The sequence below is a fragment of the Coregonus lavaretus genome (genome assembly GCF_964263955.1).
Source record: "Coregonus lavaretus genome assembly, contig: HAP1_SCAFFOLD_497, whole genome shotgun sequence".
In the NCBI taxonomy this organism is placed as follows: domain Eukaryota; kingdom Metazoa; phylum Chordata; class Actinopteri; order Salmoniformes; family Salmonidae; genus Coregonus; species Coregonus lavaretus.
This window is the reverse complement of record NW_028157881.1, coordinates 167,501-172,205: the sequence shown is the minus strand read 5'-3', so window position 1 is coordinate 172,205 and position 4,705 is coordinate 167,501.

The following is a 4,705-nucleotide window of genomic DNA, read 5'->3' as shown; positions in this document are numbered from 1 at the left end:
CTAGCGAGGCTTACCTGGTCGGCCTGTTCGAGGACACCAACCTGTGCGCCATCCACGCCAAGCGGGTGACCATCATGCCCAAGGACATCCAGCTGGCCCGCCGTATTCGCGGAGAGCGCGCATAAATGAGGATGACCTGAACTCGAATATCCCCCAAAGGCTCTTTTAAGAGCCACCTCCATATTTCCATCAAAAAGGCACAATTGTTCCATGTATACACGCACCTCTACATTAGCCACCATGTATGTTGTTCACTAACACGTCTAAAAGCTACGTATTGCACCTTTTTAGTTGCCTGAAGTCTAGCTTCAATGTTTGTGTGTGTGTATATACACAACCATCTGGCATCATCCACTTCCTTTGAACTATATAGTAACACAGTAAAATGCTTTACAAAGGAGGGGAAAAAGAAACGAGTGATAATATAGGCCGAATAGTAACAAGAATTGTGTTCAGATGAATAATTGACACTATTAGTTGTGTGTAATAATAGCCTTGCATGCAGTCCAGAAAAAACATTGCATGCCAACTTACTTTGAAAGTCCCATGTTGCAGTGCTGCTGAGAGACTCATGCAGAGGCCCAAACTTTACAATGGAGCACGGAGGCCATCTTGTGGTTAAATGTGGGTACTGCACCTCATGGTGAGTCCCTTTCAGCATTTGCTCTTTAGGCCAGCGTTTCCCAAACGCGGTCCTGGGGTCCACAAGGGGTGCGCGTTTTGCGTTTTGCCCTAGCACTCCACAACTGATTCTAATACTCCCAGCTTGATGATGATGAGTTGATTATTTGAATCAGCTGTGTAGTGCTAGGGCAAAAACTCCCAAAATGTGGCCCGAGTTTGGGAAACCCTGCTTTAGGCTAATACTAGCCTATTAGGATGACTTGGTTCGATCGCTTTAATGGCAACTGCTGAACTCTGGTTTCACTAATTACTTGTCCCAGGTCACCATTATGAATCCAATAGCAAAACAAATGTTTCAAAATAGCTCAATAGTGAAAAAAGGCCAGGAAATGATGGGTTCTCAGCAATATTTCACCAACAACCAATCACTATTCACGCATAGACATTAGGATCATCAACAAATATTCCTAAGTCATACTACAAAAGGGTTGTAACGAAATGGATTTGTCTGTTCAATGCAAGTTCAACGTCAAAGAAAAAGTGCATCACCACAACAAACGTGTCTTTAGATACACTGTAAAAAATGACTTTGTGGAATGTACTCAAGCTATTACAGTCAACAAAAGCACACGTCATATTGTTGAGTAGATCTTTTTGCTTGTTTTTATGAGTAGATAAGCTTGAGTAAGTTGAGTTGATGTGGTCCAATACATTGAGTAAAGATGATAGAGACGTAAAAAGGATTATATTACGTTGATTCGACTCAAATAGACATTGTGTTATTTTACCTGAATGATTCATCCTATTATGTATTTAGACCAACTTACTTTGGATTCACTCAATCACATCCCTTAAGAGAAAAGGTATCCGGACACCGGGAATCCATTTATTTAAACATCAACGGTTTGCAAAACATCTGTTATTATGAGTTGACAAATTACGTAATTGCAATCAACACTGCAGGTAAATCATGATTGCTGCAGGTAGGCAACACCGTAGAAATAGGAACTACAACACTAACAACAAGTGACATTTACTCCTGATGTACTGACTGACCTGTTGCAACCTCTACAACCACTGTGCTTATTATTTGACCCTGCTGGTCATCTATGAACGTTTGAACATCTTGGAGAAAAATGTGTGAAACCACTGCCTATATGAGGAGCTGTCGTTGTTTGTTTTATTACCACATACTTATGGAAATTGCACCGGTTGAGAGATGATGGCTCTCTTGTGCCTACGGTGAAGGGTACTTCTGATCCAGCAGGTGGTGCTAAGATCCCTCCCTATATGACTTGAATGATGAGTTGATTTATTCCTTATAGCTCCTAATGATTTTAAGGCCAGTGTTGGCAAACATTACTTGTGCTCCAGCAGGTGGCCATGACATCCCTCCCTATATGACTTGACTGACCAGTTAGTTGATGGACTCCTTATAGCTCCTAAATTTAATGATTTTAAGGCCAGTGTTGGCAAACATGACTTCTGCTCCAGCAGGTGGCCATGAAATCCCCCCCTATATGACTTGACTGACCAGGTAGTTGATGGACTCCTTATAGCTCTTAATGATCTCAAGTGTCTGTGTTTTTATGTGGTTAGGAGTTTTGCTCACTGCGTGTCCCCCTTCCATTTCAGTGTTTCCCAACTCCAGCGGTAGAGTAGGCTACCCCCAACAGGACCCATTTTTCTTGTAGGCCTGGACAGCCACAGCTGATTGAACAACCTGTCACCTAAATTACCAAGTCCTCAATGAGTAGAATCAGGTGCAACAACAACAACAACAACAACAACAACAACAACAATATGAGGAGAGGGACACAGTGTACTAGCTGATCTCCCAGTTGTCACAGTTTGGCCTTGTGTTCCACATAGCCTATATCAGTATTTGAGTATGTTTCCCGCGCACTTTAGTTGCTTTCACGTCATCTTTGAAATCGCTCCTCCCTAGTCCCCTAGAACGAGCGCCCTCCCCTTTGCAACGCCTCCGAACATATAACAGAGGCGCGCTTTCTGTGCCGCCGGCCTCAATCAGGTCGACCAAACGCAGATAATAGCGCACCGCGCACCGGCGCTGAAATCATTCATTCACTTGAACTCAACTAGCGAACACACCATGTCCGGAAGAGGCAAAGGCGGCAAGGGACTCGGAAAAGGAGGCGCCAAGCGTCACCGCAAAGTTCTCCGCGATAACATCCAGGGAATCACCAAACCCGCTATCCGCCGTCTGGCTCGCCGCGGCGGCGTGAAGCGTATTTCCGGTCTGATCTACGAGGAGACCCGCGGTGTCCTGAAGGTGTTCCTGGAGAACGTGATCCGTGACGCAGTCACCTACACCGAGCACGCCAAGAGGAAGACCGTTACCGCCATGGACGTGGTCTACGCTCTGAAACGTCAGGGACGCACCCTGTACGGTTTCGGCGGTTAAACCCACTCTCTTCGGAACCTCAACACCCCGACTCGAACCCAAAGGCTCTTTTAAGAGCCACCCACATCCGCTTAAAATGGGCCCATTCCATGTAGTGTTATATATAACAACAAATGTTTAGTATGCAATTTAGTAAGAAAGTATGAGCCACTTCGAGTGGACAGGGAGTATTAATTAGAGGATTCTAATGTCCCGTCCACTTTTAGCGCACAGAGGGAGGCCTATATCTGACAGTGGCAAAGTGTAAGAACGTTATTATTTTGGGTCAAGCAATAGTGGAATTTGGACAACATAAAGCCACCACGAGTCGGTAGACGTGGCTCGAAAAGAGGGGGACAGCGCGCACACACACACACACACAGTCCAAAATGGGAGCCCTATGTCTGACGGTGCCAAAGTGGGCAATTCTATCACCAGCATTATTTGGCACAACAATCGTGCCATTTGGACACCTATTAAAGCCCCCCTTTTGAAACACACAATTCCCCATCGGTCACAGAGCATAGGCTATAAGAGGAGGAGGGAGGGAGGGAGGGAGGGAGGGAGGGAGGGAGGGAGGGAGGGAGGGAGGGAGGGAGGGAGGGAGGGAGCAAGCAAGCAGGGGAGTGTCTACGGCCGCTGACTTTGCTTAGCTTCCTCTTCATAAGACGGGTAAGCGCCCTTCACCCCCTCATTCGTTTCTGAGAAGCAACGAGACATCATCATGCCCGAGCCAGCAAAGTCAGCGCCCAAGAAGGGCTCCAAGAAAGCCGTCACCAAGACCGCAGGGAAGGGCGGCAAGAAGCGCAGAAAGTCCAGGAAGGAGAGTTACGCCATCTACGTGTACAAAGTCCTGAAGCAGGTCCACCCCGACACCGGCATCTCCTCCAAGGCCATGGGAATCATGAACTCCTTCGTGAACGACATCTTCGAGCGTATCGCCGGAGAGTCCTCTCGCCTGGCCCACTACAACAAGCGTTCTACCATCACCTCCAGGGAGATCCAGACCGCGGTGCGCCTGCTGCTCCCCGGTGAACTTGCCAAACACGCCGTGTCCGAGGGCACCAAGGCCGTAACCAAGTACACCAGCTCCAAGTAAACAGCGCATTTGGACTGCTCTACTAACCCAAAGGCTCTTTTAAGAGCCACCCACTCTGTCAGTAAAAAAAGCAATTCCATCGCCACCGAATGAATGCGTAGGTAGGCTGCGTTACATTGTATCATTGTTTAATGGGCGGCGCGCGCCGCCTCGGAGAGCGGCTACATTGTATCATTGTTTAATGGGCGGCGCGCGCCGGCTCAGAGAGCGGCTACATTGTATCATTTCCCCTGCCCGTTCCAGCGTAGGGGTTTAGCGCGCCTTTTTTGGTGTCTTTGCGCGCTGAATAGTAACCCATGTTTGTCGGGCTCTATTCCAGGTGAAGGCAATGTAAAATGGCACCATTTGACAAAGGGTGTAAATAAATAAATCAAAAAGGCAGTCTGTTGGGTTTGATTGGAAATAAATTCCCTTTATCGTCTAATGAGCAGATAGTCATTTTGAGTTGACTTCCTGAATCGGTAGGACACGGATGGAGTGAATGGATGCTCCATCATTGGACTATACCCTAATGATGTGAACGAGAATGATGATGGCAAGAATAAAAAGGTGGTGAATAATATGAATGTATATTTTTT